The following is a 22,596-nucleotide window of genomic DNA, read 5'->3' as shown; positions in this document are numbered from 1 at the left end:
CACTAAAAATAAAAAAGGGAATAATTGCTGAGATGGAGTTAACTTAACAGATGACTATAGTCAGCATCCTTTCAGCCTAGATATGGGAAAGTGAAGGTCACCCCCATCTCAGATGACAAAGAGGGAACATTTTGTTGGTAAACAAATTAATCTTTTGAAAGGTCGCCATTTGTTTTAAGTTTTTATCCAGTTCTTGTCATCTGGAATCAGAGATTGACTGTCATTTCACCAGGCAGGGGTGCAGCGGAAGCAGACAAAGCTGCTTCTGTCCATATCAGCACTCCTTGACAAAACTCGGTGCCTGATTGGGATGCTATGGGCTGCTGGTTTACAGCTGTCTCCGGACAAGAGAGGAGGCCCACCCCTGAATTCCAATAAGATGGGCCTGCATATTCCGCCTGCTGTAAGCTGGCCCTCTGCCCACAAGTAAAATGTATTGTAGTTCCAGCCAGCAATTATCTCTTTTACTTCCTTCTGTGCTGCTTCTGTTCCCTTTTTCCAAAAACAGATGTGGGTATTTACTCAAGTTCTGCATCTCTTCTTTCTCGCACCTGCCGGGGCAGAATTTTGACAGAGGTAGAGTTGAAAGGAGCCAGCAGACAATGATCAGATGTAATTTCTTTGGGAGCAGTTTAAAAAGAAAATGTTGATTTTTCAGGAAATGTGGAGTCAGCATCTTGGTCCCCCTCCCTTTTCCCAGGAGCATTTGGTAAATTAAATTAGTCAAACAAAAGGAAATAGCTTTAAAGACATTTAGAATTGCCATACCCTTTTTAGGATGCACACTGGTTACCCAAGGACTGCGGTGGCCTCGGCCTCCCCAGCACCTCTGCCTCTGTCACTGAAGGCGAGCACGCTCTTCCGGTTGCTTAGACAGGGTCTTCAAGGAAACGATGACCTCTGGGGTTCCTGACTCACAGCCTATATGTGTATTCCACCACCGTGGTGGTGGCGGTGCTGGCAGGAGTGCAGTGTGTTGCCTTTGTGCAACAATGGGCATTGTCTGGAACCTCAGGTAGAGCTATGTACCCTCACTAGAGAATGTTCATAGAAAATCTAGCTGTAATGAGTCTCTGATTTCTTTTTTTTTTAAAGATTTTATTTATGTATTTTTAGAGAGGGGGAGGGAGGGAGAAATGGAGAGAAACATCAATCAATTGCCTTGTGTAGGTGCCCCAACTGTAGACCGGACCCACAATCTAGGCATGCGCCTTGACCAGGAATTGAGCCGGTGACCTTTCTGTTTGTAGGATGACACCCTACGAACTTAGCCACACACTTCAGGGTGGTTCTCTGACTTCTGAGAATGCTGCGTGTCTGAGTTTCTGTGCTGAGATCCTGCATGCATGCCCAGAGCAACCCTACGCTGGACTCCAAGCCGTTTTCAGCTATGGTGATTCTGGGTCAGACTGCCTGGTGCGACTTCTTACTAGATGTCGGGGAGTGATCTTCTAGAAACAACCTCCCTTTCCTCATGTGTAAAATGTCCATAATTAGACTATCTCAAAGGATTGTAGTGAGATTTAAATGAGATGATTCAAAGCACTTCAAAGGTCCTCATACAAATAAGTACTCTGAAAATATTAGTTACGGCTATTGGCAATTTGCACACGTATTGTGCCATGTTTTATACTGTCATCTAAAACTTTATCGTTGGGTTTGAGGGAAAGAAGCAGTACACACCGAGGTGCCTTCCAGTCTGCAAGTGAAGTAATGATTCCTCTGGCCTCAGTATCCCTGGCTGCTCAGAGCATCCTCCCACCGGGCCATTGAACTGAGCTTGAATGAAACACTGGTGCCCCTGGATTCCCGTAACAGCCCTGCCACTAACCGGCTGTTTCCAGAAGCAAGCTGCCTACCTTGTTCATTCTCATTTTCCTCATTTATAAATTGGGGAGGCTACATGGGAGGCAGTCTGGTGTGCTGGGAAGGACTGGAGTATAGTGGACAGAGTTGGGGTCCTAGCTGCCATGTTCCAGGTGTGTAGCCCTAGGTAGGCAAATTAACATCTTAGGTCTTCAGTTTCTTCTGCCAGGACAGTGGTGGCTATTAAACAGGGGTGTTATGGGGATTTAGATTGAGCTCGGGCCTGCGAACCACACAATTGCGGTTCGATTCCCAGTCAGGGCACATGCCTGGGGTGCAGGCTGGTTCCCTGCAGGCAAGTTCTCAGCAGGGGACGCACAAAAGGCAACCATACATGGATGCCTCTCTCCCTCTCTCCTTCCCTTCCCCTCTAAAGATAAATAAATAAAATCTTAAAAAAAAAACAACTTCATACTTCCTTCTCCCTTTTTCTAAAACCTGTGCAACCAGAAAGGGACCTGATTTGGCTCCCTCCATACTCCAGTACAAATGAGCGATAGGTTTAATGCTCTGGTTTCCAAATTGTTGAAAGGACCGCCAATGAATTTCAGGAAGGCTGTAAGCATTTAATTCATATTAAATTTTGTGTTAAATATTTACAGTATGTTGAAGTGTGGTAAGAAACCACACACAATACTCCAGTGAGATGCCATTGACGGTCCACTCGTGCGGTTGGGTTCACTCTGCGAGCTCACAGACATGTGCACGTGCATGCAGCGCCTGTGTCCATGCACTTGTATTTGAGCTTTTCATAAAGGTATTTGTTATGAGATAGGCTGCGTCTTTGCACTAGTCACATTTTAAAAGGCACTTATCTTCTCACATAAACTATAATAATCGTGCAAATAAACGAATGAAGATCGGATGACCTAATACTCTCGTACCCGTCAAGGCCTTGAAGCAGTGCCGCACCCCCAGCAAGCACTCAACATGTATGTCCTGGCATCCGCATTACAGCATGTGTGTGCTGGTCATTCAGAGCCAGGCAAACCCTCTGGTGCGCATGTCTGGCACAGCGCGACAGTCAGCTGTGCAACTATGATAGTACAGGGCGCATCGTGATAATACAGCATTCAGATTGTTTCATTGTTCATTTAGGTTTGGGTTGGCACTCAATCTTATTTGAAACATGCTGTACAATCTGCACTCAGCACCATAGGGTTTTGGTGTTAGTTTACAACTGCAGATAAAATACCAGTGACAAAGCATCATCTTAAAATTTGGACTCAATGTACAAAACAAAGTAGGGTGTCTGAAACTGAATACCTGAAAGAGAAAAGTGCTGAGATTTCCAAAAATGATTTAAATGGGACATGATGAAACATCTTAAAACGTTAAAAGATACATTTAAAAAGTACTCTTGGTCATTCAGCCCTTCAATTATAGCACTTATTACTAAGTGCGCCACATGCTATGTTAGGTGCTTTATGTCCACTATCTTCTTTAACCCTTGCGCCTGTTCAATAGATGCAGTTGAAAGATACTTTTTTAAGTGTTGATTTTCGAGTGAGAGGAAGGCAGAGAGATGGGGATGGGGACAGAGACATCATTTTGTTGTTCCACTTATTGATGATTCTTGTATGAGTTCTGACCGGGGCTTCAACATAAACACTGATGTACCCTGGTGACACTCTTACCACATGAGCAACCTGGCTGGGGCCCAGATGCAGTTGTTAGAACCGTTTGACACTTGAGGAGACCAAGACTAAGATTTAGCTACTTGCCTTAGGTTATGAAGGAAGTAAAGAGTCAGGATTCAAATTACTTATGAAATCTACTTGTCAAATCTCCCCAAATTGAATGCTTAACAGTTTCTCTTAATTATTAGGAACATGAGTAGTTGTCAGATATTGTTAGGAATTCTGTTTTCAAATAAAAATTCCCATTCTTTCTTAAAACTTCTGAATTCTTTGAATTGAAGAAAATCATGAAATTATGGGTACAAATTGTTAGCCGATTGAAATTACTTATATAGTTATATGAGGATTTTCTCCATCTTGTGCAGGTAAAATAAAATTGCCTGCTGTGATAGATGAAAATTGCAGCTATTTAACTATGACTCTTAACTTCATATTTTGCCTTCATCAAAACAGCCTCATTGTTGTGCCGGTGCTGATTTATACACACACACACACACACACACACACACACACACATAAATATATGTAACTAATATACAGGGTAGGGCAAGAGTACATCTACAGTTGTGAGTACATGAAACAGTTTGTTCTTGTATTATTATTTATTAACTATTGTATTGTTTTCTATATGAAGAACTGTAAGCCTATTTTGCCCCACCATGTATATACTTATATAAAAATCAAATATAAAATTATACTAAATTCTTATAAAACTTTCATTTATTTATATGTCAGCATTCTACTTAAGGTTGCATTTAAAAAATAGATTCTATTGCTGAAAATTAATTTAAAAATCTTTGGCATTAGAGTATTACCTCTCCCATGGGCTTTTGCTTTTTAACAAGAGTAAATCCTCTATTTAATTAAGCCAGAGGAGTTAGGCTCCATTAAGGGATTTCAAGCCTGAGCGGACGGGGAGAAGGGGCACCGGGAAGTGTGGGAGGGGAGCCTTGGCGCTGCCCTGGGATCTTCCCAGGTCAGCAGCCACCTGCTAACGAGGATCCCTGGCGGGACCCAGTGCCTTTGCACTTTGGACTTCATTTTGGTATTTGTTTGACTTCAAATTAAGAGGCTATGTTTTTAAAGTCATAGATTCACTTGGATGAGCCAAAAATTAGGGAGACGGAGGAGACTGAGTCAGCTTTATAGTAGATCTAAGGCACAAGGAGCCCATGGATGGAACTGTATTTTAATATCATTGGTTTCCAGTGTTTATTAGTTTAAGCATTTATAAAAATATCATTCTGAGAAGGGGCTCTTAGGCTTCACTGGGCTGAAGCCCAAAAGGGGTCCATGACCCCCCAGAATTAGAACTCTCTGTGGTAGGACTCCTTTCCATTCACACAAATAGCCGGTGTGGGGCAAAGTACATGTCAGAAAAGAACTTAAAAACTCTCTTTTCCTGTGGATGAAAGAGCTATTCCTCTCAGTTGATGGTGCAGGAAACCTACCAAAAAGTATCTAGACTGGCAATATATCTAGACTGCCATTCCAGATTTTCATAAGAATTGTATCTTCATTAGTGAAAATAAAACTTCATGCTTTCATCTCACTGCTGTTGCTTTTCTATTGCAAACAGGAAAATGGAACAGCTACAAAAGTGGTAATGTTTACAGTATTATAGTAAGTGTTCTGTTTAAAACACGGCGGAGGAGAAATACTACAGCAAGCAGCCCAATAGCATTAGCCACAAGAGAAATGGGCCTAATAGAACTGTTTTTATCATGGACCAGGTTAATTATCCCCTGAGAGGTACTTGAGGTGAATAAATACTATTGCTGTGTTCTCCAATATTCTAACCCATTGTACCTTAAACTGTACTTGAATTCAAGTATACATTCCTGGCCTTTTAAAACCTCTTTGGCAGAATAGAAGTAAGTACCCGTAGACTAGAGTGAGTCACCATATACTTTCTTTAAAAGCATAGCCTCTGAATCAGAATGTATAATGTAAGCCCATAAAATATCTATTTAGTGGAGATCCCTCCCATTATGCCTGCTGCGAAAGATCACTTACCTTCAGCTGACATCTTATTTCTTTGATGATAACATTAGATACTACATTAGATAACACTAATTAGACTACATTCCTATTTGGGGCCTTGGCCTTTCAAATTGACTTCAACAGGAGGCTGATCATACGAACTGTGTACTTTTTTTTCTGGTTTAACACTGACAACTGGAGACAGGGCTGGGGGAACGCACCCCTTGTTACTACTCTGTACTTCCTACCCAAATAATTGCACCACCCAGAGGAAGAATGAAACCTGGCTGGAAGAAACAGGATATATCAAGAGGAGAAAGAGAAAGATAAGAAAATATGTGAGAAAGAGCAAATCCATAATGAAAAGTATTCTTGGGGGGTTTCTTGGTGAGATACCCTACCTTTCTTATCTCCCTGTGTTTCCCAAGCCACTAAAGCCATTCAGAGCAAAAGAATTCTTTCCTCATGCCTGGCTGCTGAGAGGCCCAGATGTGTCTGATGATTAGGTTCAACCTTATCATGAGTCCTCACTTATGTCATACAAATGTCACACAAAACAATGTCATACAAAATGTTAAGAATCTGCGATACTAATATCTCATTTAAGTCTTACTTAAATGAGTACGCCTCCATCACCTCACATAATTACCTTTTGTATGAGTGTGTGTGTGGCAAGAACATTTAAGATATATTCTCTAGAGCTGGTACTTTGAAGATGGAAACTTTCCCCAACTAGAATGTAAACCCCTCTGAGGGCTGGGAACCATGTCTCCACAGTGTCCGACCTGGTCCAAATCCAATACAAATTCGCTGTTGATTTGTGTGTATGTGGTTAATGACTTTGAACGATCTAAAAAAAGTTGATTTAAGAGGTTCCTAAGAAAACTGTTGTATAAGTTTTAAAGTACCCTTTTGTATTTCTCAGTTAAAAGGGACAAGCTTTGGAGAAGTTTATCCGAAGAAGTCATAAAGCGAAAACAGTCACTCGCCCAAGAGGGGTGGCTGTCCACCAACAATATATAGTCCAGACGTCCTCTTTTCCACCCATTTAAAGATGTAATTGATATCTGATGTTGGATTATTTTATGTAATAATCATTTAGGGGGAAAGAAGACGGTCTCAGCGAAGGGTTTCCAAAACTGTAACCCTCTCATTGCGGAAAATAATCTGAAACATCAAAATCCCAGGGAAGTGCCTGTCACCATCTTCCCACAGCCTTGGCTTTATTGTCCCATTTAGCTGTAGTTTCAAGTCTAGGGGCCTAGACTTGAATAGAAGGGAAGATAATTGGCCCACAACTTCCATTTTCTAATCTTGAACACCTGCAGGACTCCTAGTGGTGCCTCTGCTCCAGGCTGTGTTGTAAACTGCAATGTACTACCTTCTGGGAAAGTGCAGCGGAGGTAACAGCCAGCCCTTCTGAGTACTTCTCTGTGTTGGGCATGGTGTTAAGTACAACACACACAGATTATCTCATGTAATTCTCACAGTAGTACTACAGATTAATTAAGTACTCTTACTACTTTCATTTTATACTTGGGGAAACTGAGGCAAAAGTGGTTAAATAACTTGCCTGAAGTCATATGGCTAAAAGATGAAGGGTCATAAGTCAAGTTCAGTCAGTCTGACTGCCAAGTGGGCATTCTTATCCTTATCCCATCCTACCTCTAGGGAGCTTTGGGGATGGTGATTTGACCTGCATCCCAGGGATAGATCTGGGACCCAGCCAAAACCTGCTTCCTCAATGACCAAGGAATCTGTGGAGGCATTTCCCTGCCTTGGTCTGGGAACAGAAGTAAAAGATCAAACTACTTAGAGAGAGGTGGTGTTAACTCAAGGATCAGAGCCAAAGAGGGGCTGGTTCTCCCTCCCGCCCCACCCTCACCCAGCTTTATTGAAATATAATTGATGTATAATATTGTTTAAGTTTAGGTATAAAACGTGATGATTAGATACACATATATTGTGAATTGATTAGCATAACAAGTTAATTAACGCCTCCATCACCTCACATAATTACCTTTTGTATGAGTGTGTGTGTGGCAAGAACATTTAAGATCTATTCTCTAGAGCTGGTACTTTGTAGATGGAAACTTTCCCCAACTAGACTGTAAACCCCTCTGAGGGCTGGGAACCATGTCTCCACAGTGTCCGACCTGGTCCAAATCCAATACAAATTCGCTGTTGATTTGTGTGTATGTGGTTAATGACTTTGAACGACTTGTTAAGAACCTGTGTAATTGAGTTAGGCTGTGTCAAGTTAATTTACATAATGAAATTTCATGTACCTCATTTGACTACATTTGTAGAGAACTCTTCTTCTGGGCCATAAAAATGTCTTCCCAGATCTCTTTAGGTAGAATTAATTTTCCCTCCCTTATATCATCATCGAATGCATTTAAAGCTTGTGCATGCCATGCCTTGAATTTCCTGAGTGATATCAAAGAACAGTTGAATAAATAAAAATATATATCATATTCCCAAAAAGGAAAAATGATTATAATAAATGGAGGCAACTGTACTTGAACAAGAATTTTAAAAGTTAAAAAAATAAAAATATTATAATTCAATAAAAAATAAAATAAAACTTAAAAAAAGAAAAGAATGCCAGTCCTTTCCAAATTAATCTTCGTATCTAATGTAATTCCAGTCAAAATTTGATGGGTTTTATTTGGTTTGTGTAGAATGTTAATTCTTTTCGTCTTGCCAGTGTTCATCATTTGAGAAATAAATGGGCAAAAGCTTCATTTTATTCCTTTGTATGGAGGTGAACTTTTCTTACTACTTATTAAAACATATGATATAATTACAGTAATTACAATGGCATCGTATGGGTAGAAAAATAAACAGGCCGGTGGAATAAGAAGCAGTGAGCACAGACACTGGTCTTGGAGTAGAAGATCGCTGAATCGGAGTGTTGTGAAGGCGGCACTGTTAGACCCAAGGGGGCAGGACTTGCAAGATGGGTGGTGCTGAGCACTTGGCCAACGATTTAGAAAAAGCATTGAGTTAAATCCAAACCTTCATCCTATACCAGTGAAATTCCAAATGGACTACATTGGAGTAAAATTTTTTTTTAAAGAAAAGAAGCAACAATATAAAAATGGAACTGTTGTTCAAGTTAGTCAAAGGGAGATTTCCTTAAACACCATAACCTCACACAATGTTAACAATCTTCATGACAGGGAACGTCCGCGTTTATACTGGGCTCCAAGCCTGGCCCTGTCTCCGACTTCCATGTGATTTCTGGGCAGATCCTTTATAAGTGATCTCCTTGGGCCTGACTGTGTTCATTTGTAAATTTAGGGCATTGAATCAAATCATCTCTAAGATCCTCTTCCAGTTCTGACAACCCATGACTCTGACTTTGATCGAAATCTCTTTCCTTTTGATCCCTTCCTTTCCCATCTATGACCACCAGCATATGACCGGTAAAAGGGAAAAGCAGACCAAGTGAAACTCTTTCTCTTCTGATTGCAGAAATAAAATTCCCAGAAGGTGTTAATGTTTTTCATTTTCCATTTATGCACTTAACAAAACATGTATTGAATACCCACTATGTACCTGATCCTGTCCTAGTGACTTTTATGTGTTATCAGTTTTAATACTCAGAACATGTCAGATTATTATCCTTGTTTACAGGTAAGAATGAGGACTGTAGAGGCTAAGATAGAGGCTAAGATGTGTGCCTAAGTCATATCATTAATACGTGACTCAGGAGGCATTTGGATTTATGTTTTATGACAGTCTGATTCAGCACTTAGAAAAATTATTCCAAGAGAAATTGTGCAAAAAGGACAAACACACACACGTGCACACAAACCCAGTATTAACATGACCTAATATTCCTCACAGATCAGTTTCTTCCCTAAATTCATGATGTTGTATTTTTTAAATGGACTTAACTTGTGTTTGGGGGTTAATTCCTTTATTGACTTAAGCAAAAATACCTGAACAGAAAGTGCTCCTAGCCTCCTTTTGGGTTTGCTTAGGCATCTCTTCTGCAGAGTTTACTGATACAGCGTAGAAATTATGACAAAGCCCAGTGGAGTCGTTGAAGTAAAAGTCTCAGTACTGCTCAGGAAGGAATGCCAAATTAAATAAAAAGAGCCCCAGCAGCTCTGCAGCTGTGTGCCAACCCAACTGCTGGTATGAGGTAAATGAGGACCGAACTTCATTTCACTTGTGACCCTAGCCGGTATTTAAACAAAAATGCCTAGAGACCAGCACACTGTTCTTTAATAGGGGAATAAAGAGCAACAGCAAAAATAATTATAATAAATGATAAACCCATTCACAAAGTCTTCCTTAGACCTTAACTAAGAGGATTGCCATTTAACTCATTTCCTCCCCTGGAGTCCCGAGTGAAGGTTCAGACAGTAAATTCCATCTGAGCATCAATTTTTTGTATATAACCGTAAGTTTTCATAAGAAAAACTATATAGAAGGCACAGGTAATTCAGTTGCTTTCCTTTTCTTGTGACAATGTTTGAGTGGTAGTGTGGCATAATAGTCTCCAGTATGCAAAAATCAATGCAGTCATTTTTTTCTTTTATGAGATATATTAGATATATAGGTGAAATGTTGGTACTTTATTATTCTCCAGTCATTACTTTTTCAGAATTTAAAATTTTTTTATTGGGATGTACAAATAAATGCTATCAATAATACAGGGAAAAATAGCAGCAAGAAATAATTAGATTTCTATTTGTCAGTTTGAATCCATCAAGAAATCCTGACTTCAGTGTTTCCAACTCATTTGAAGAAATGTTTTATCTAAAATCAAGTTATCACCTACCTTCTAACTTTGCAGAATGGTCTAATATTAACACACCAGAGCAATTATAATTGCTAGCTACATCTTAATATTTTATCATTTTTTCCCCAAAATGTATTCCAAAGAATACTGGTTCCTTAGCATGTGAATAGTTATTCCACGGAAGGAAAATTCCGTGGTCTCATAAACTTGGGAAACATGAAGTTAAAGAGAGTCGACTAATTTTTGCACCATTTGGCCACCAGAGTCACTAGCTCTGTCTTAGCACACCCATGTGGATAAATTTGGTTTCTTTAAATTGTTGGTTATTCAACTGCCAGTTCAGTTTTCTGGCAGTTCTGGGTGTTTTTGTTTTGAAGTTAGTTGTGATTTTTCTCATGGTTGCACAAGAAGGTAACATGTGTCAGTCAACCTATGCAACCTTGACTGGAACTTCTATTTTACTCTTCTTTAAAAAAAACACATTTTGAATCTTAGATCATTGACTTTAGAACTTTCTTCCTTTCTAATATAAACATTTAGACTGGTAAATGTCCCTCTAAGCCATGTTTTAGCTGCACATACAAATTTTTATATGTTGCATTTTCATTACCATTCAATTGAAAACTCCCCTAGTGATTTCTTTCTTAGTGAGTTATTTAGAAGTGTGTTAATTTCCAAATATTTGGGAATAGTTTTACTTTCCACATTCTTATTGAATTCTAATTTAATTTCATTACGGTCAGAGAACACTAAGATCAAAATCCTTTGAAGTTGATTGAGACTTACTTTATGGTCCAGAATGCAATTTATTTTAATGAATGCTCCATGTAAATTTGAAAATAATTGATATCCTAGAGTTGTTGGTTGTAGTGTTCTATAAATATCAATTAGGTCAAGGTGGCTGATGATGACATTCAGATCTTTTATATCCTTACTGATTTTTAAAAAGTATTTTATGCAAATTACTGAGGAAGGATTTTAAAATTTTCAACTCTGATTGAAGATTTGTCCAGTTCTTTCTTTAGTTTTGATCATTTTTGTTTCACACATTTTGTTTTAATATTATAGGCACACTAAATGCTTATGATTTTTATGTTTTCTTGGATTATTGACCCTTCTATCTCTCTTTCTCTTTAATAATACTCCTTGTATTAAAGTCTATTTTGTCTGATCTTAATATAAACACTCTTTTTTTTACTTACTGTTTACATATTAATCTTTTTGTTCTGACTTCACTCTGTGCCTTTAAAATTCCAATTTATCTCTTTTATTTAAGATTTTATTTTATTTATTTTTAGAGAGAGGGGAAGGGAAGGAGAAGGAGAGAGAGAGAAACATCAGTGTGTGTACAGCCCCACTGGGGACCTGGCCCGCAACCCAGGCACGTGCCCTGACTGAGAATCAAACCAACAACTTTTTGGTTTGTAGCCCATGCTCAATCCACTGAGCTATACCAGCCAGGGCCAAATTTATTTCTTATAGAGAACAAATATTTTCATCTTGTTTTTAAAATACTGTCTGAGACTCTCTCCTTTTTAATTAGGGTGTTTAGTCCATTTCCATTTAGTGTAATTGTTAAACAGTTTGATTTATTAGAACAACAATGTTCCCACTTGTTTTCTATTTTTCCCCATCTCTTTTTTATCCATTTAATTCCTGCCTTAGGGTTATTTGATTTAAAATAATTTTTAACATTCTGTTTTATTGGCTTTTAAAGTATAGCTCTTTGTATTACGTTTAGTGATGGCTCTAGGGATTACAGTGTGCATTCTTAACTTATTAGTGTTTCCTTGGTGTTAACATTGCACCAGTTTATATACAATGTAAGGAACTTGCATTGCATTTCATTTATCCCCCAATCCTTTGGCCGTTGTTGTCATATAATTTACATATGTTGTACACTGAACAATATGTTGCTGGGTCTTTTTTTTTTTGCCTTAAACAATCAATTGTCTTTGAGAAAAATAAAGAGAAGAAAAATATATTCTTTCATATTTACCAGAGAGATCTGAGTCTTTTATATTTATAAGAAAAGGACAACTTGCACAATTTCCTGTCAACCTAAAGAACTTCCTTTGAGCATTTCTTGTAACACATGCCTGCTGATAACATATTGTCTTCTTTTGTCAAAAAGAAAAATTCTTATATTGCCTTTAAAAAGTATTTGGAGTTGCCAGGGTTTTTTTCTTAGTGCTCTAAAACGTCCGTTTTCCTGGTGAGATGTCAGCTATCATTCTGATCATTGATTCCCTGTGTAAAATGCATCTTTTTTTTTTTTTCTGGCTGCTCTCAAGTTTTTCTCCTTGTGTTCGGCCTGCAGGGGACTGGTTATGTTTGGTCCACGTGTGTGGTTTTCTTTGTGCTTATCCTGCTTTGGGATTCATTGAGCTTCTAGGATATATATAAGTTTTCCAGAAAATTGGGGGACATTTGGTCATTTTTTTCTTTCAACATTTTCTTCCACATTTCTCTTTCATTCTGGGGTTTTAATTATATACAAATTATACAAGACATCATCTCATAGGTCACTGAGGATCTATTCCTTTAGAAATATTTTGTCTTTCTGTTCTTCAGTTTAGATAATATCTATTGGTCTCTTTTCAAGTTCACTACTCTTTCTTCTGCCCACTCCCATCCAATGTCAAGCTTATCCAATGATCTTTTCATTTTAGATATTTTACTTTGTAGTTCTAGGAATTTTGTTTGGTTTTATGTCTTATAGTTTTTATTTCTCTATCAATATTTTCCACCTGGTAATTAATTCATTATGATTCTATTTTCCTTTAAGGTCATTAAAATACATATAAGAGCTTCAAAGTATTTTTTCTAACCTCACCCGAGGACATTCTTTCATTGCTTTTTTAGAGAGAGAGGAAGGGCAGGAGAAAGGGAGAGAGAGAGAAATATCAATGTGAAAGAGAAACATCAACTGAACCTGGAGCCCTGGGTTTTGTGGGACAGCACTCCAACCAACTGAGCCACACTGGTCGAGACACAGCTTTAAAGTCTTTATCTGCTAAGTCTACACTCTGGATCATCCTGATGGTTGTTTCTTTCTCAAAACAAACAAAACTATGTGCCCTGACCTGGGATCAAACCCAGGTATGTACTCGAGCAACCTAGGTATGTGCTCTGACCAGAGACTGAACCTGCAGTCTTTTAGCGTACCAGATGACACCCCAGACAACTCAGCCACGCACCAGGGCAAAAACAACGCCCCACCCCCTACTTTTTAAAAGTATAATTAACATGTAAAAACCGGCACATATTTAATGTGTACAACTTGATGAGTTTGGAAGTAAGTACTGATGCATGAAACCATCACCAGAATCTATGCCGTAACCCGTCTGTCACCTCCAGGGGCTATTACTATTGAGGACTCTGTTGTGTGGACATTTTTCTTTTTATTTGTGTGCATAGTCCTTTTTACCATTGTGGACATTATAAATGTTGTAGAGACTCTGAATTCTGTTACCTTGTTCCCTAATATGTTGTTTCTTATTCAAGTAGGCAATTAATTTGGCTAAACTCAAATTCCAAACTGTATCCTTAGTGAGTAGCAGCTAAAATCTTTCCCATTTTTTCAAATCATTAACTTTTCCATCTTTGCTGGGCTCCTTAGACTCTGTCCTGCACAGGTGTATCTCACAGGTGAGCCAAGGATGTGTATGGCATTTCTTTGCACATTTTGGATCCCTGACTTACAGCTCCCTCCTTTCTGGGATTCCCCATCATTCTGAGCCTTTCTGACAGCCCTAATTTCCATCCTGTTCTTCTCTAGACAGTAAGACTTTGCCTTTCTTCTTGAATGATAAGCACTTTGCATCTTGTGGACTGAGAAGTACTTCCAGGCCAGAAGTACTGGAAGTTACGCACACAAAAATCTCAAATATTGCAGTTCCCTTCTTTCAAGAGCAGCTCCACTCTAGCTTTTGCCTGTTTTCAATTTATCTCACTATGCCCCAAATAGTTGGCTTTTAAAAAATATTTTAGCCAGAGTTTATCATCATGCTCAGGAGAATCAGTCTGTTATAAGCTACTCCACCATCACCACAAGGGTGTACGCCATCTTTTAGTCTTGCCCCTGTAATACATTTATCAAAAAGGAAAATGTTTGCTAACAATGTATCTTTGTTGATTATTCCTTCCCAATAAATCTTAAGTCGCCGTATTTTTTAAAACATTCTTTTGCTTCATTCATTCCTTCTTCAAATGAGATAATAAGATAGAATTAGATGCGTTCTGAATTATGTAATGCCTGTATACAAATGCAACATGTGCTGTAAATGTAAAAAGAGAAGCACAGAACAAAAACTACAGGAGGTTGGGGGGGAAGAGATCAGAGGTGATTTTCTAGAGAAGGTTACCCCTAAGCTAGTTGTAAACAAGTGACAGCAATTTAGTAGCTAGAGCTGAGAGAGACACAGAACATTTTAGAAAAACACTCACTATAAGCAATCCAAAAAATGGAAGTTTGGAGGCTCAAGTCTTACTGGTTACAGCTATCACTTATAACTCAAAGTTAATACTTAAAAGTTCACAATGTGAACATACTATTATACATGACAATATGAGTACATCTCACACCAATTTTAAAAGAAAAAAGCCCAACACCAAAAAATACATACTGCAGTAACCCATTTAGGTAAAGTTTAAAAGCAGAGTAACAAGAGCTGGCAATAGAACTGAGAACAGTGGTTGCCTGTGGGTGGTGGCAGTGCCTGGGCCAGAGCAGGCGGGGTCTCGGGGTCTGCAATGCCCCATTGATCTGGGTGTCGGTTACTGACAGTGTCTACCTGCTGAAATGTATCAACCAATAGCCCTATGATTGATGCTTTTTCAAAAATGAAAGTTATACTTCAATAAAATATTTATGTAAAGAAACAAATGCCTGTTATGAAAAAAAGTTTATGTTAGACATCTCCATATATTAATTCATTAATTCCTCACAACAGCCACAAGGAAAATCAGTGATTCTGAACCATATGTGAAACTGGATTATATAAATTTGAAATACCATGATATAAAATCATTATAAATTACTGCTTTATACACAAAGTTTGACATAATTTAAATCACCCAAATTTTGAAAACAAAACAAAATTTTATTTTTACTCACAGCTGGTTGCACTCTGAGTGAACTTAAGCTATATTTATGATGAGTTTCCACAGAGAGGCACTACTTGAGTAAATGAAACCACCCTGTATTATTTAGGATCTGAGTTCAGCAACTGTAAGAAATGACAGTAGATTAAACAGGACAATAATGCTCTGTCATGTCACACTTAAAGCATAAATCATTTGAGGCTGATATGGCAGTTCTACGATGTCAAGTCTCATGCCCCTCACATTATTGCTCTGTGCTCCTGAATGGGAGGTTTTCCGCCTTATGGTCTAAGGTGGCTGCTGTGCTCCCACCATCATGTCTGTATTCCAACCAGTGGAATCACTACAGTTCCTATACCGCTGGCCAGAATCTCATCGCAAAGGCATATGAAGCTACAAGGGAGGCTGAGAAATGTAGTTTCTGGTTAGGTAGCATGTTAAAGGTCAGCCATACCTGCCATTCTTTGTCTGCCTGTCTTGAATTATGTGAGTTGAGAATTAAGAAATGACTCCAGGAACAGATTCTTGACATAAAGTTCAGCTGCCCTGCAAATACGAACATCCCTATTCTACAGAAGATAAAAGTGAGATTCGGAGACATTATGTATTAAATGACTGCCCCCTGCACGTTGCTAATTAAATGACAGAACTAGGACTCAAACCCGGTGTTCTGAGCCCAGGAAACGTGCTCTGAAGCTACCGGTGCCTTTCTAGGGAGTTTTTCTTCTGTCCCAAGAATGCCAGTAAACCTCAGTCTAAGAGAAAGTGAGACTCCTACTCTATCTAAGTTAAATGGCCCTGGGAAAGGAATGAGGAAGGGGACGGAGTGGTAGGGCTTTACTCCGAGAACAGAGAGATGGAGCCGGTGACCTGAGCTGTGTTTGGGTTTAAAGGTTCAAGAGTTCAGGAAGCAAGAAAAGAGAGTACAAAGCCCTGGGCCATGAAGCAGGGGCATGCGTTTTTAGTTCTGCCTCTGCCCTGCAAGGCAGATTGAATGTGCAGCGTAGCCGTTTTCCCTTCCTGATCTGTAGTGTCCCCCTCCAGAACAAGGGGAGGGGGGCTGGGGCAGGGTTGCTGACTGTGGTCATGTAGGCCATGTACATTTTTTAAAATTGACCAAGCAGAAGATTCTGGCGCAGAGTAGAGGGATGCAGCATAGCTGCGATCCTGATCCCTTCCCACCTCTCAGAAATACTACTGGTAAGTTATTAAAATATTGGGAATTTTCAGAAACACTACAAGATCTGGAGGGAAGACAATCAAGCAGGCATGGTCATCTTTTTTCTCTCTGACAAGGGAACTTTGGAGAAACAGCTGATATTGGAAAATAAATAGGGGGCCTGCTTCTTTAAGAGAGGAGTGCAGTCTTCACGATTCCATCAAAACGTTCCAAAGCCCCTGAGGTGGGGGTAGGGAGGCATAGCCTCATCCTTAACCAGGAGAGGGCAAACCCTGATATAGGATGCTTATCAGAATCTCAGGGGAGGGAGGAAAGCCTACATACTACAAAAATTGTTAATCCTCACCCAAGGATATGTTTATTGACTTGAGAGAGAGAAGAAGGGGGACAAAAGAGAGAGAGAGAGAAATATCGATGTGAGAGAGAAACATCTATCAGTTGCCTCCAATATGCACCCTGACCAGAGATTGGACTCTCAACCTAGGTATGTGCCCTGACGGGGAATCAAACCTGCAACCTTTTTTGTTGTATGAGACGACATTCCAGCCAACTGAGCCAGCCGGCCTGGGCAAAACCTACAAAGTTTAACAAAGACTGCATACCTCCTAAAACAGTGGCTTCTCCCACCCAAGTCCTCAGGTAACAAAAAGGCAGAGAAAACCCGGCATAACCAGTCCTCACATGTTGGTGGGAGAGAAAACGCACTGGTACCGGGTAGTGGTGGAGGACATGCTGCCTCACAGCAAGTGCAGTGTCTGGGCACGGCTGCCAAGTCTGCGCAAAGGGAAAAGAAACGATGTGGTCACCACGCTGACTTATTATATAAATGTCCGTATCTTACCAAAGCTAACAAAAGAGAGGGAGGGAGGAACATGGGAAGATCGTGGGCTGCAAAAGACAGAGCCTAACCTAGAAAAAGACATAACTCAAGGAACAAAGGCATTTTCTCCCAACTTATTCACATTCTAGCACAGCTTGATAGGACCATAAATTAAGTAAAACTAGAGCTCAACCAGGAGATGATAAAATAGCAGAATGAGATAAAAAGGGAGTTTGCAGACATAAGGAAACAAACTAAATACTAAAATACTTTATGGAATTAATAAATTATAAATAGAAAGGCCCAATACTGCTGAATGTTGAGATATTGACATGGAGAAAAGACTGTAAGCACAATAAATGCAGAGGGAAAAGCTAAAGGCAATTAGTTAGAAGCTAATAGACATGTATATTAGTTTGTTACAGGCTAAGCTGCTATTAACAAAGAAATAAAAAAAATATATAATGCCTTAACTTGGTTAGTCCAGTGCTTACTCACCAGAAAGTGCACAGGGGAGAAGTCCAAGGTTGTCGGGACAGCAATGCGCCGTGAAGTCTCCCACACGTGGCTCCTGCTATCCTGATGTTCCACCATCTCCTTACCTCTGTGGTTACAGGTGCTCTCATTTCAGTGGTTCAGGCTGGCTCCTTTCCACACCCATGTTTCAGCCCCTGGGAGGGGAAAGGTAAGGCCAGCACTCCTAGGAGATGGCCCAGAGGCTGCACTTCTCTCTTCTGCTCCTTGGTCTGAATTTGGTCCCGCCAAAAAATTTGGTCCTGCCAAAAAATTTGGTCCTGCTCATTGGTGGGAAACATAGTCTGGAACTGGATCGACATGCACTTAGCTAAAACTCGGGGTGTCCTATTCTAAAAGGAACCAGGAGAGAATGTATAGTTAGGTGTCACAATGTGGAAGATAAAGATGAGCCCACATTTAAAGGCACTTGGTGTCCCTAAAACAGAGAACCCAGCAAATGAAAGAGAAGATGTATCAAATGATAGGATGTAAGAAAAATTTCCAGAAGTGAAGAAAGAACTAAATCTGTAGGTGAAAAATTAAAAAAAAAAAAATGAATCCCAGGAAAATTCAATTTAGAATATTTAACATCAACACGTTTTCTATGTTAAATACCTGAATTTCAAAGACAAAGAATGCTTCAAACATTCAAGCAGAAAGAAAAATCACCTGCAAGGGGTGAAAAACGAGGCTGGCATCAGATTTCATAATACTCATTGTAGAAGATAAGGGTGGGTGTCTATGAAGTTCTGAGAAAAGAAAGGATGACCCCAGATGTAATTCAAGCACTAGGGCCTGTAGAAGTAAAATGCCCACGAACACTTGGAAGGAACTGATTGGTGACCAAAGCAAGGCAGTTGCGGAATCAGTGAAAATAAAGAAGTCAAGCACAGAGAGAAACAGGACAAAAGGACTGTTGGTGAGCATTGGATCCATTTCCAGGTAGAGCCAATACTAAACAGTCATAGCACTTATGGTTTCCCAACAATGTGAATATTATAAATCTGGACAGTGTAAAGCTATTAATATAATAAGATGGGAAGGCCAGGAGAAAAGATGGGAGTAGCAATAGAGCTCCAGTGCTCTCACCTTTTGAAGCTGGGGTGTGTTACCTAAAATGAAACCACGTGATAAACAAAATCTGAATGTTTGTCATACTCACCTGTGTGTAATGGAGGACCAGGGGCCTGTGAACTACTGCCTGAGGGCTGGCCACCTGCTTTTGCAAGTGAAGTTTTGTCGGGACACAGCTCCACACTTTTGCTTCACATGCTTGTGCTACTTTCCAGCCATCACAACAGACCTGAACAGCCTAAAATACTGACTGTCTGGCCCTTAAAGAAAATATTGGCCAACTCTCGTAGAGGAAATTTTTTTAACATACAGGAGTCTTGTGGTAAATAAATATTTATTTGAGGTTTAATAATTTGTTGGGTTTAATTTGGCCATTTTCCCTCCTATTAAATTCATGTCAAATTAAGTTTAATAATGTAATATAAATCCTATTTTTTTATAAAACAATATATCAATCATTCCAGAGATATCAGGGGTAATGGTCACTTACTGCTACTGGGCATGGGTTCTTTTATCTTTGTGTTTTCTGCATTATTTGGAATCTTCATAATGAACATATATAATTATTTCCAGAATAATAAAGTAAAATGGTTTTTCTATTTGAAAACACTGGAAGCAAATACACTGAGATATTAACAATGATTAATTCTGGCTGACAGGAAGGTAATTGTTGTTCTCTTCTTTAAGATTTTCTGTGTTGTTTAAATATTGAAAAATGTTAAGCTATTGTAGAAGGTTTAGGCATGAAGCGATGGAGTTCTGAATTATAGCTTTAGAAACAGTAATAAAGTACCAGATATAAGAGACAACATTCTATTGAAAATATGATTCTTTTCTAATGTGATATTCCAATTATACCAACTCCAAAGCAACTCCAGCATAAAATATAAAGCAGACATAAAGGAGCAGCCGAAGGAGATGATACCCGACCTGTGTTAGGCAATCATCACATTCATAACGACGGTGTCTTTAATTTTCACTAATCTCAGGCTACCTCGCCAGTCTCGTCCCCCACCTACCCTCCCATACACACAGCACACTCCAGCAACACAGGCTCCTCGCCTTCAATGAGATCTCCGTGTATTTGTACACTACTTCACTTTGTCTTTGTCATTCTGTCTACCTGTCATTGCCCTCTCTCCTCCACGTGACACCTCAATGCTTCTTTTAAGGTCAATTTAAATATCACTTGCTGCAGTAGATCTCAGCCTTGGCTACATATCAGAACTGCCTGGGAGCTTTATAAACATACCAAGGTCCAGGCTCCAGCCCAGCTATTCAGATTTAATGGCCCAGGGTTAGGGCCCAGGCAGCAGTATTTTCCAACAGCTCCCTGAGTGATTCTAACGTACAGCCAGGGCTGAGAGTCACTGCAAAGCCTTATGCCAGCAGGCAGAGTTAATTACTCCCTCTTCCGCACTCCCGCAGCCCTGAGCTCTTCCATTGCTCATGAAATTTAATGCTTATTGTATTAAAGTTAGTGTGATATAGTAAGTGCTCAGTAAAGGCTGAAGGTTGTTACATTCCTCCTCTCAGAAATGGTTATCTTGACCATGGGAACTGGAGAGAGCAGAGCAGGCCCAGGTTTCACATCCAGTGACACTGTCTGCAGGCTTTATTTCTATAAACTTGCCAGGATGTCACCTCCCCTTCATGCCACTAAACACACACACACACACACACACACACACACACACACCCTCACTCCCTTTTCTGCATAGTCCTTGGGTTTGGCTCTTACACTGCTGAGACTGATTCAGTTTGAAGAGTTAAAGAAATCCGCACTGTGAATGTGCTGGCTGCCGGGCAGAGTCCGGACATCACCTGCCTGCCCTTGTGTCACACTTTCCGTGGTGTTTTATGTCGGATCCTGCCACTTTAGCTTTCAGGAGCAGGTTGTCAGGGGTGCTTTGTCAAAGGCTTTTGGAAAATCCAGATAAATTGTGCTGTGTGCCCTGAAACTGTCAAACCTATATTTTACATCTTCCCAGTGCTTGACAATTTTATTTAAGTTGAATCTTTCTTTCTTCCTCCAATTTACCTTTGCTTCCCTGACCCTCCTATCAATCAGAGAACTAGAGACCTGCCATTTTATTTTATTTTACTTTATTTTACTTATTGTTGTTCAGTTCCAGTTGCCCCCACTTTCCCCTCTGTTGCTTTCCCTGCCCTGCCCATCCCCCTCTCCCAGACAACGCCCTCCCCATTGTCCTTGTCCATGGGTCCTTTGTACAAGTCCCCCTTCCTTCCCCTGTTACACCCCTCCCCGCTCCCCTCTGGTCCCTGTCAGTTTGTTCTTGTCTCTGCTTTCCATGTCTCTGGTTCTTTTTGCTCATTTGTTTGTTTTGTTGATTGAGTTCCACTTGAGACCTGCCATTTTTGATGCTGACTATTGGGTCAGCTCTGCGTGTGTCACGTCTGGGGTGCCGGCACCGGGCGATTTTCTCAGCCTCCCTGGTTAGGAGACTTTAGGAGGTGTGGTGTGAAGAGAAGAGCTGATGAGGAGGAGGAGACCAAATGGGTCAGCAGGACCCGAGAACCATGCTAACACCATGTGAACACGAGCTCCTCACTCTCCTCAAGACGATGCTCATAGCACTGCCCTTTCCTCCCCAAACTCGCCTGGGAGGAAATGGGTTGCACTGACAGTCTTCGCTTTCCTGTAAAAAAATCCTCTTCATGGTCATTTCAAACTGTCCTCACCAAACATCACAAAAGTGTTCGCTGTTGGTAGCTCTTGACAGTTTCCCTGCAGTGCCAAGTCCTGGCAGCAGGGCCCTAACGACTTCGTCCACACAGGCGTTGCTCAGCCAACAGCTACTTCTTTTGTAAAGTCATTTTCTCCCCCGGTTCTTGATGAAAGTTCCCCTTTCTTTTCCTTAAGGTCACCATGACCTTGACAAGCAATAAGGTGCAGCACATTCGAGTCCAATGGCAAATTTCACTAATGTAAAATCAGATTAACTTTAAAATTGAGTGATGTTAAGTGTGTGTACCTGGTGTAAATACAGCATATTTTAAAGTATATATGTACATATTTAATATATGTGTGACCTGAAACAAACCTACTAACCTTTCTGTCTTGGTTCTTTACTGGTTAAATAGCAAACTGTTACCTAGTTCCCTCAGAAGTTATGCAAATTAATTAACGTTTGGAAAATTACTTGAAAATTTAAATCAGTCTAGAAATATCAAACAGCTGCATCTTTCCTGCTGAGGGGGCCCAGGTAGTTTATAGCCTCCTATGGTAAAGGTAAAACTATTGTTCTTGGGCTATAAATTAAATGTGATTTATCTGTAATACATATAATTTTTAAAATGTAGACACTATTTAATAGGATCAATTCATATTTCATAACTATAATAAAAGCATGTTATAACTTTAGGAAAAGCAATCACCTATTGTAAGTGATCTCAGGTCTTTGACCACATTCCTGGGAGCTACAAGCATCTACTCGGAGTTCATCTTTAACCTCTGAATGTTGACTGATATATTTATTTTTAAATTCTCCCAGGGTTTTTTTAATCCTCAAAACTTTAATATGTATTTCCTAGGAAATTTGCTCATACCAAATTTTGCTTTATTCAAAATTTCTTCTGCCAAGATTTAGCACTTTTATATTCTAGTCATTAAAATTGAACAAAATCTTAA

General features: G+C 39.7%; 1 protein-coding gene across 1 annotated transcript in view; it reads left to right on the top strand.

Annotated features, from left to right (window-relative positions):
* The window catches only part of LOC119057034 (IQ domain-containing protein H-like), a 57,916-nt gene that overhangs the window by 34,913 nt on the left and 407 nt on the right, over positions 1 to 22,596 (top strand). The gene's annotated exons all lie outside the window — the stretch shown is intronic.

Source organism: Artibeus jamaicensis, unplaced genomic scaffold, assembly GCF_021234435.1.
Source record: "Artibeus jamaicensis isolate MK-2021 breed Jamaican fruit bat unplaced genomic scaffold, CSHL_Jam_final contig_548, whole genome shotgun sequence".
NCBI lineage: Eukaryota > Metazoa > Chordata > Mammalia > Chiroptera > Phyllostomidae > Artibeus > Artibeus jamaicensis.
Note: the sequence above shows the minus strand (reverse complement) of the source record. Positions and strands in the feature narration are given on the sequence as shown.